We start from the raw sequence: 11412 nt of genomic DNA, 5'->3' as shown, positions 1-11412 counted from the left end.
CTCTCGACGTGCTCTCTTGGCTGTAGTTTTTAGCTCTCCAGATTACATAGTGATTTAAAATAAAATCAGTGTTTCTAAAAACTCTGAAGCTTACAGCTTATGAACCAGGGCGTAAAAACAATGCTTGCTTGATCTCCGACCTCAGTAACCGTTTTTTCTGATTGCTATTTTCACATCTAATTAAATGCTTCATTATTTTGTGTTGTCACCATTAGAGGCAAAAAGGACAATAAATTAGAATGGAGGCCAAAAGTAGCTCTATTTTCTGTTCAACTTCACAGTTTCTGCTAAACTACAGTTACAGGATCTTCTGTCAATAAAAAACTGAGGTAAACTTTTTAAATGAAAATAAGCTCTCTATCATATCGAGACTCTCTGGCTCAGAGAACCAAGGTTACAATGTAACCGTACGTTGTTGTACCTGCAATAAAACAGCAAAACAAATGTCAGCTACTTACATTAGTTTATAACTTCACCACATAACAGCACACTGACCATTTTTTACTCGCCTCCATGATGTTCCTCATAACTGCTTTGATTTTTTGCTTATACCAAGGCTTCTGGCTTGTGGCTAGCTTTAGCTTTAGCAACTTTGCCCTTGTTAGCTTCTATAACCTATTGACCTGGATGAAGGTGATTTAAGGGTGTGATTAAGTTTGTTGGCAAATATTTCCACAACTTTTGCTGAACGGTGTCTTGCTCACTTACAATGACAAACCTGCTAACAGTCACACAACAGTGAGTGTATTTAGTGTTTGCATGAAAGCTATTGTATTATATGTATTTGAGGCTGACCGGTCCAGGCCGAGAATGCTAAAATTCAGCCAATTGTGGTCCCTGGCTGGTCAATCAGTGGGTCTCGAATTTATACTCATGCTTGAGGTGCATCTAGTTTGCTGCAGATTACTAAAGACAGTATATTAAAGACTGATTCAACGCACTGCACTCACAAAACAAGTAAATCTCAAACCTTTACACATTTGCAAACAATTTCAAAGAAAACACGATCAACCAAATAAACCACAGAACCAATTTGACAGAAATAAAAAAAAAAATCCTGAATTTTTAACACCAACAGCCCTAAAATCGGCCTGAAGCTTCAAGACGAGACTTCACTAATCACTTTGTGAAGCATGGTAGTTGTGTCCATCTTTTACGTACAGTCCATGACTGTCACAGTTAACACACAGTCAACTGTAACTTCAAATCAATTCAAATCTTTCATTTTAACACAACATACAGTCACAGAAACTGACTGTAATTATAATAGTTATATTTTGTCCAAGTCAACCTTTCTCCAGCTAGAGTGAAAATTATATGCATGAAAATACTGTATACAGAAAGTGTCTGAAAATTTCAGAATAACCCTTTCATAGTCTGTTATATACATTAACTGTTACTAGCTTATCATTTTTTTTATTATGTCTTTCTTGTTCTCCTACAAACACTCCAATTTACAATATTGCACAGTGGAAGCTTTTTAAACTGAGAAACGTAGTTTTCAGTAGAAAACCACTTATAAAAACTTCAAAACACAGTCATTTAAAAATCAGCCTTAACAGCAGTGTATGTAATAGTGAGGTCTGACTTTTTGTTGTAGAGTGCATTCAGAGAAAAGTAAGACTGATACTAATATCTCACAGTCAGACAGGTGTAAATGAGATCAGAGGCAAGGGCTAGATACTGCTGGGAATATGAGGAGCTTTATGTCCAGTAAGTAAGTGACACACTACAATCCATGCATTTAAAGTAATAGGTTGTTTTGGTTTTGCAACAGACTTTAAACCAAAGTGAAGCTGTAACATGCCATCATTACAGTAATAAATTCAACTTAAAAAAGATCTGTATGATTGCATTATTGCCGTACATGCATTGCACTGTCATCGGCATTGTTTAAGGCACTCTGAAATGGCTTTCTTTGCTCACCAAGCTCTATTCTGTGATGTACAGACTCGTTTAGTGCCTCAATGCAGCAGTCGACACTGATGGTGATGGCATGTAAAAATAGAGGTGTGAGACCAAGTGAAGATCACCGTGAGAGGAGTGAGAGAGAAGGTGGCATATTGATTTAAAAGTGTTAACTAATGAGAAACAGGCATGGCTGATGAAAGATGTACTGCAAATAGCTTGTTGTTCAATTTGCCAACATGCTTTTACTGACTGCAGGTTTTTCCCACTCATCCCACCGCAATCAACTGCCCAAAAGGACATGAATGCAGCCGCTCACACATAAATGAAGGAGCATGTGAATAATTTAGTGCTAATGAAGACATAAATAATCTCCTCATCTGCGCTGGGGGTAATTGATTAGCAGGAATGGTTTGCCCCTCCACCTCCCTTCTCGCTTCTCCCTTACATCTTCAGTCTTTCTTCCTCCTCTTAACCTCCCTTCTCCTCATCATTCCCACATTCTGTCTATCCACAGACTGCTTTTCTCCCTGGGGCATTTGTGTGTTCCATTACTGCTCACCCTGCCCATGACAGCTACTATTAACCTTGGAGGTGTGTGTGCGTGCGCACGTGTGTTTTTTCTCAGAGTTTGTGTGTCTGAGAGTGTGGCAGTGCAAGCAAGACTGAGACAGTGTTAATTTGTAGCCGTGTAGACATGCATAGGTTCCTTTGTGCACATGAGAGGGAGAGACAGACGGGTAAAACAAGAGAGTGAGACCACTTTCTTGAAGATATGCCTTGGTTGTGTTTTTCCACTGGTTGAGTGTGTGTATCTTTGTAAACAGGTGGGACATATTAAAACAGCCGTAGGCAATGGAATTGACTGTTGCTCTGCAAATAAGGAGGGGAGGCCATGGACAACAACTCTCATATTCACAGACCCAATGCCATACTAAATAGCTCTGCAGCTCCTCACCTTCCCTATCTCTCTGCCTTTGTTTTCTCTCTTGTTTCACAAACACATGCACACACATACGCACACAACCAGAGTATCCCTCTCTTCCTGTCTTCTCATCATGTTTCCCTTTATATATGACTCGGCTTTCTTTCCATCTGTCTCTCTTTTTCTCTCCCTTCTCACTCTGTTCTGCCATAACTCGAGCCAACTCCCCGTAATGAAACTCTAATGGCCTGCTATTCGTTTCCGCTCTTTGCTTAGTGAGGTGATGCAGCAAGGGCTAATGGTCCTATTTTGTGTGTGCGTGTACGAGTATGCGTACATGTCCAGGACTGTAACACATATAGGGAGAGAGTGGTATCTGCAGCCTTTGGGCCTTATAACATTTCACATGCCGCTGCGGTGGCCAGGTGCTTCCCATAACTCTAAGTAATGTTTCAATGCCATCCTATTTAGAGCTATGAGGTAGATGTAAATGCAAATGTGTGTGTGTGTGTGTGTGTGTGTTTGTGTCAGAAAGAGAGAGGGGTGATCCTCAGGGAAAGCAAATAGATGGAATAATGCATGTTTTGAATATTATTACTATGCAGTATCTGGATGGAATATGGGGACGCATTCAAGCACTGATGGGACTCGGTAATGGCAGCACTGTCTGGGACTGGACACACACACTTCTTATGAGAAGCTGACACGCATAAATGACTTAGATTAATGATGTTGCAAACGTTGAGGAATACAGGTGGTTCAATTTCTTCAAACTCTGTGTTTTCATTTCACAATCCGTCTCCATACGCCTTTACTACAGCGTACGTGTGTGTTCGTATGTGTGCACACATGTATGCGGAACCCATCACATTGGTTTTGATTATCAATGATAGGCAGTGTAATGAGGTGCCATAAAATCTGATTAATTTGAAGCTGGGCGAGAAACTGGTGCCAGATGCTCCCTGCCAGCTTCTCGCTCCCATTCTCCCTTTTTGCTCTCTCTCTCTCGCACGCACACACACACACACACACACACACACACACACACACACACACACACACACACACACACACACACACACACACACACACACACACACACACACACACACACACACACACAGGGTGGCCCATTGTATATGCATATCTGCGTCAGCTCTTGTGAGAGTAAACGCAACTCCATCTCTGTGACTAGATCAATACTTACTCTCATTCTCTGTCTGCACTAATTCACATTCAATCTTTGTTTGTGTGAATAAGGTAAAAACCAATAGAAAGAAAAAAAACATTGATTAGGTTTAGCTTATGGCCATACCACCCTTGGCACGCCCAATCGCGTCTGATCTCGGAAGCTAAGCAGGGTTGGGCTTGGTTAGTATTTGGATGGGAGATCGCCTGGGACTACCAGGTGCTGTAAGCTTGGGGGTGGCACGGTGGTTAGCACTGTTGCCTCACAGCAGGAAGATCCTGAGTTCAATTCCACCATCAGGCCAGGGTCTTCCTGCGTGGAGCTTGCATGTTCACCCATGTTTGCGTGGGTTCTCCCTGGGTGCTCTGGCTTCCTCCCACAGTCCAAAGACAGACTGGCGAACTGTCCAGGGTGTACCTCACCTCTTGCCCTGAGATAGGATAAGGATAATGGATGTGAAATGAAAAACTTTGAGTTGATTGAAAATTATTCCACTTAAACTGGAAACTTAGGTAATTCTGTGCCAGAATTGTCAACTGGAAAGTCCCCTCAAGTTCTCTTTTCAACTTGGGAAGTCAGAGAAGTCCTATAAACTCTTGCCTTTTGGATCCACAATGGCAGCAGTGAAATTAAAAAGTGGTAAAACTTGTAATCTTTACTATAACTGTTGTATACCTGTGACTTAAACAGAGACCACTGTCCAGGTGCTTTCTGTGAGCCTGCTGCAGTAGATAGTAGTAGGCGCAGGTAGATGCATGAACGCTCTACCATGATTTTCCAACTGCTGCTATTGTAGCATGGTCAGCTCAGGAGTGATGAGCTAAAAGAAAAACATCTTTTTTGGTTGATGTATTGTGTTGGAATTTTTTTATGTGTTCCATTTTCCCTTCACTCTCATTTGTATGGAGAGCTCCAAAGTGTTCAACATTAAATAAATAAACACAGCGTAGTGAAATAATCATCAAACTATGAATATTGATGATTAAAAAGAAATTTTGTGGGGCTATTGCTGCATGTCACCCCCCCCCCTCCTCACTCTTCTACTTTCCAAATAAAGTAGAAATGGCTCTCTGAACCTTTCCAAGAAATCCTAAAAAATATTAATAACACCAGCAGCACCACTAGCATATAAAAGCTTCTCTTGTGGTGCTAACAGGCATTTTGCAGGCATACAAAATGTTATAGAGCAAAACATAAAAAAGAAAATGTTTCTGTAACGGTGCATGAATGTAGCTTTTTCCAGTTCTGGCAGTCAATAACAAATAAAAATGTAAATGAATTGCAAATCACAGTATTTCATCATTATATGCTCCAGAACTACATTATTAGTGCCACCTATGTCTGAATGACTGAGTCTTTGTGATGAAAAGTTGTATAATGAAATACATTTAAAAGAATGCGTTTCATTTCCTGTCATCTTATATGTGGTTTTGTTTTATAATGTCTTTTTCAGTCATTACATTCTGAACGCCGGAGCTTGTTTTCGTGTTTCAAAGAAATGAAAGCACACGGTTGCGAGATTTGTGTTGAGGACTGGCGCTTTCCCCCATGTCAAAATGCTCACCTTTGTAAATATCTAGGCAACACATAGGTACACACAAATTAAGGTTTGTTATTTGAATGAAGGTGGCAAGGGTAGCAATTTGATTCCACTTTCCTTCCACCGTTATAAAATTAAAGTTTCTGAAGGCGTGTTACTGCCACAGTATATGTATCGAGTAAAAATACAAACCATGTTAACAGAGGACCTGTGTTCTTGGCAAGGCTTTCATGTTAGCAGGCCAATTAAAAGAGGGAATCTGAAGGACATCCAGGCCAGCCAGGGCTTTCTTCAGATTTGGCTTAATTACTCCAAATCAAGCTAAAATGTTGTTAGGAAAAAGTGTTCATAAAGTGAACCATTTAAAACAGTAAGTTCTTGTTATTTTTAATGATTAAATGTCATTTATCTATCTGTGTACTCCACTATCTTTCTATCTATCTTGCTTTTCTTTGTATTTTCATCTGATTGCCTGTACATTTCTTTCAGTATTCAGCTGTGATGTGGTGTGGACTAAATGAAGGAAAAGGTCAATTGCTGTTGTCAAGTAAACCCTTATCTGGATTTATGACAATGCTCAGGCAGAGAGGGAATATGTGAGAAGAAGAGGGCCTCATTCTGCCCTCCGCGTTGCCTTCGTGCCAATTACGACACACTTAGGCATGCTCACATACACAATTTCACACAATATCCACACATGCAGTATCACACTGTCTCTTTCTTCCTTTTTCGTTTTTGTCTTTCACACATACACGTTTCTGTCTAATTAATGCAGGAACCTTCTGGCAAGCGTGAGCTGACCTGAAAAGAACTTTCCTCTTTCCACTCTCACTCTCTGCTCTTTTCCTTATCAAACTTTCCACCATTTTTTTTAACGCATGTCAAAAGAAGGTGCAGTTACCTGTAACCTTACACATCAAATCTAGATCTTGCATTGCTACTGTGAGGAAGATACCGGCTATTACCGTCTAAACCAGGTTTTTCTCCTAGATCTTTTTTTCTTTGAATAGAAAGGCTCTCTGTGTGGATTAAGTTTCCTTCCTATGCACACTTGTAGTTACTTATAAAATGAAAACTAGGGACAGATCTAGTTAAGACTGGCTGAATAAAGAAGGAGCTAATTACTGTTTCATGTGTTTTATTCTTATTCATTGTATAATTATTATTTATAATAGTAAATTTGATAATATACAATAATACTATGATATACAGCCGTGTAGCAGGTGACCTGTTGTATTCTTGCCAACCTCTTAAAATCAAATAAAAATTAAAACATTTCAAAGATTCAAGATTCGAAGTGTTTAATGTCATGTGTACAGAAGAAATAGCATTTCTCTGTGCAATGAAATTCTTCCTTTGCTGTCCATACACAAATGCCAAGTTAGGTAGGGTTGAAGGAACAAGAATAAAGGATAAAATTAAGACACGATATTAAGATAAATAAGGTAAAAATAAGGATAAAAATAGTAAAAGATAAATAAATAAGTAAATAAAGACAAGTGAGGTATGCAGTTGTCAATGTGAAAGGAAGTACAAGGATCTTAATGTGCAAAAATGAACTTAGTGTGCAAATTGTGCTAATGTGCAAACTGCAGTTGAGGTAGGTGCTGTTCAGGAGTCTGATAGCAGTGGGGAAGAAGGAGCTGTTGAGTCTAGATGTCCTGGATTTCACACTTCTAAACCTTCGTCTCGAGGGCAGAAGTGTGAACAGTGTGAGGGTGTGTGGGGTCTCTACGGATGGAGGCAGCTCTGGACTCTGCAATGGTAGATGCTCTGCAGAGAGGGCAGCAGGGTCCTGGTGATCTTCTTCACAGTTGTTATCCCTCTCTGCAGGCATTTGGTCCATAGCAGTAGTGCTGCCGTACCATGCAGTGATGCAGCTGGTCAGTGTGCTCTCCACAGTGCAGCTGTAGAAGCTGCTGAGGATCTTGGCTGACATCCCAAATTTCCTCAGCCTCCTCAGGAAATACAGCTGTTGCTGAGCCTTCTTGACCAGCTGTGTGGTGTTCAGTGTCCAGGTGAGGTCCTCACTGGTGTGAACGCCCAGGTACCTAAAGCTGCTCACCCTTTCCACTTCACTCTCTCGGATAAACAGCAGCTGGTGAGGCCTCTTCTTCTCCTTATGTCCACTATCATCTCCTTTGTTTTATCAGTGGTGAGGGTGAGGTTGTTGTCCTCACACCATGACACCAGACCAGCCACCTCTGGTGAAAGAGGATGGATAGATGTTTGAAATAAATAGCAAGGAAAATTATGGTATTTTTTTAGGCAAAATAAATAAGAGTAATCAATAGTTGTTGATGCTATTGTTTAGACCAGGTGTTTCAAACTCATTTTATATTGGAAACCACTTTGATGTTAATTGGTCAGGACCAGGTAGGCACCCCTTTCTGTCACTGTTACGATGTTTAACAACACATTTAATCTTAATATAAGAAAATGAAGTGCAATTTCAACTGTACGTCTCAGTTTCTCTAAATGATAAAAAAAAATGCTTCTGTTGTAAAGTAAAGCAATCTATCAACATAACTCTCTATTTATAAGAAATTAGTGTAAAATTACAGAAACATTTCTGGAAACTTGTTTCCCAGACAGTAATTATAAAACAGTTTTTGTCCTTTTACTTACTGCTTTACTTTCACTGTGTACCCAAAGTAAAACACAGAAATCTCTATAGTACTAAAAATCAGGAACTTTTTTTGGTCATTTAATTATTTATCAATTACTTCATTACTTTGGTGGAGTATGAGTGGTCATAGAGGAGGCCTTTATCTGGAGGAAACACTGTTAAAAGTCTAAAATTGATGCCATCTATTTCATTTTCCAAAGCCAACCAATGGGCCAGATTGGGGTCTTGGCTAATCTGATTGTGGCTCCTGGGGCTTTATGTCTGACACCCCTATCCTAGACCTTTATTTTACTAAAACGGAACTTTGACTCGTTTTTGTTGTTAATAATTGATGAAAAACTGTATGCAGCTTTTTTCTCTCTTCTGAAGTGGGCATTCCAGAAAAAGTTTGAGAAACAATACAGATCACATTAACATAAATTAAATATATGAGCTGAAGTAAATGGGTTAACATTAAATAGTCTTTCACTTGGCCATAGACACGCTTTCTGTGCTTTGCCCAGTTTAGTGTTGTCCAGTTACCAGTACTGTTGGTCCCGAGGTGTTGCTGTTCGACCAAGCAGTTCAGAAGCATGGGGCTACTGCTATTGACTTCGCATTGTTGCTGATAGGGAAACACAACTGCTCCCCTGGAGAGTTGGTGCTCATTGCTAAATGCTTTGATCCTCGTTGTACTGTTAAAGTCTGTTGCTGCTGCTGACTAATCTTGTTTTTGCAGTCGTAAGCAGGCTCTCGGTTTGCTGCACTTGTGACAGAGAGCTCAGACAGGAGAGTGGTCAGACTAGTGAAAGACCATTATTTCTGAACACACAGGTACGAGTGGACCAGAGAGATTTAGAAGACCTGCTGCAGGAATGGTCACGTGGAAAACAAGTTATCAGAGGGTTGCAGAAAGTATCCAGTATTACTGTTTACCTTTTTATGTTAAAGGCCTCATTTAAATCACACAAGTGAAGAAACTGATCTGTTTCCTGGTATCATGGTACCTAAAAAGCACACTATATCCTGTAGAATATTTCTTTATTTGTTTTTTTGAAGATGGTTGTGGAGACAGCCTGATGTGTCCAAAAGGCTCCCATATGTTTTCAGTTAAAATCTGCCAAGTGTGAAAGTCATAGCATGTGATTCACAGCACTTTCATATTTATTAATTGAACCATTCAGTGACCCCAGTGCCACATATATGGAGGGATTCTGGAAAAGACATCTGGTGAGGGTGATCAATGAGAACAGCTTAATGTTGATTTACATTGCCGGTGTATCAGAGAAACTCAGGAGAGTTTTCTCCAAGCATGACATCCCGGTGCATTTCAGACCCAGCAACACGCTCAGACAAAAACTGGTTCACCCGAAAGACAAAACGCCAAAACACAGACTTAACAATGTGGTGTATGCTGTACAGTGCAGCGAGAAATGCCCAGACCTCTGCATTGGAGAGACCAAACAGCCACTTCACAAGCGCATGGCACAACACAGAAGAGCCACCTCCACAGGACAAGACTCAGCAATCCATCTGCATCTAAAGGTCAAAGGACACTCTTTCGAGGATGCCAATGTTCACATTTTGGACAGAGAGGACAGATGGTTTGAAAGAGGAGTGAAAGAAGCATCTGTGTCCACTGTGAGCGACCATCTTTGAACAGAGGCGTGGATTACGACACCAACTGTCTGCCATCTATAATCCAGTTTTGAGATCCCTCCCCAGACGCCTTAACGCCCACTCACATCCTGGGCCATCTGACCTCAGGAATTCGCATGATAAGGTGGGGCCAGGTTTCACAATGAACACACCCGAAACTCTGGCTGATTGGGACCCACACCCAGTTTCACACCTTGGCTCAGGCGATTAGAGGATCATCAGGGGGTCCTTTTGTCCCTCTGTGGGGGGATACTCCCACTAGGTTTAAATCTGGGACTCCCCACCATTTGACCTTAGAACTGAAGAAGCTTCTCGGATGAGAGGTGAAACGTCTTCAAGCAACTTAAAGAAGTCCAGACGCTTTTCTTTGCAAGCTCCTTTGACTACAATGACCTGGATGACTGAGAACCTTCACAGACATTGATTTTTCTCAATAGGTAGATAAATGGCCTGTATTTGTATAGCGCTTTTACTAGTCCCACCTAGGGACCCCAAAGCGCATTCACACACTGGTGGAGGCAGCTACAGTTGTAGCCACAGCTGCCCTGGGGCAGACTGACAGAAGTGAGGCTGCCATGTCGCGCCATCGGCCCTTCTGGCCAACACCAGTAGGCTGTAGGTGAAGTGTCTTGCCCAAGGACACAACGACCGAGACTGTCCGAGCCGGGGCTCGAACCGGCAACCTTCCGATTACAAGGTGAACTCCCAACTCTTGAGCCACGGTCGCCCCTAGATAGATAAGATACACATAGATAAGTGGAGCCAAACTATTCCAACATAAGAGAAAATTTGACTTTATCCTGTTCTCCCAAATTTAATTCAAGGTGAAGGCTTGTTGTTACTACACAGTAGAGGAGATCCTGCAGATGCATCTGTGCAGCCTAGAAGGGGAGATTTGCAAAATCGAAATGAGGTAAGACATTTGCTTTCTGTTGAAAAACAAAACGTTTCAGAATGTACCAAGTTGAATACTGCAGTATAAGATGCTACACTTGCTAGTCTTACTGAGCAGTCTATCAACATTGGAGACCACTGTTCAGTGTCAAAAACAGGCAGAGACTGCTTCTCCGATCAGTGAGCAGAGCAGTGTGGTGAAACAAAGGTAGCAGAAACTGCAGATAGAGCATAAAAAAAAAACCAAGACCACTATTTTTATCTATTTCTACAATGCTGAGCATACCCAGTTTCTTAGTTATCCATCTGAGTCCTTCTTAATGTCTTAAGTCAGAGCCTACAGCAAGATTTTAGTCATCCACGCTACCCTAACATAATCACTGTGCCCAACTGTGTTATCTTTTCAATGCAGCTCTTTTAAACTTATAGGGAAGTCATGTCATGACCATTGAATTTTACAATTACTTTATAGCTTTCATGTGTTTGTATGTATCATAGAAAACACTGTTTTTGTCATAGTTACAGTAAATGTGGGAAGATCTCTGGTTGGAGACACAGGGAACAGGGACATGTGGTCACCTTTGTTTGTGTGATGTTGGCGACTCTCTAATTTTTGATTATAAACTATTGTCCTTATGTGTTTTATCGTCTGGTTTTTTAATATAATTTTTAGTCAAGATTATCTGTAA

General features: G+C 40.8%; 1 pseudogene; it reads left to right on the top strand.

The window, feature by feature from the left end:
• Positions 1-4134: 4134 nt before the first annotated feature.
• On the top strand, positions 4135-4253 carry LOC146363728 (5S ribosomal RNA; annotated as a pseudogene).
• The last annotated feature ends 7159 nt before the right edge of the window (positions 4254-11412 follow it).

This window comes from Perissodus microlepis, chromosome 20 (genome assembly GCF_051167445.1).
Source record: "Perissodus microlepis isolate ML-2025 ecotype Zambia chromosome 20, ASM5116744v1, whole genome shotgun sequence".
Classification (NCBI taxonomy): Eukaryota; Metazoa; Chordata; class Actinopteri; order Cichliformes; family Cichlidae; genus Perissodus; species Perissodus microlepis.
The sequence above is the reverse complement of the archived record's forward strand: the minus strand, read 5'-3'. Positions and strand labels throughout refer to the sequence as shown.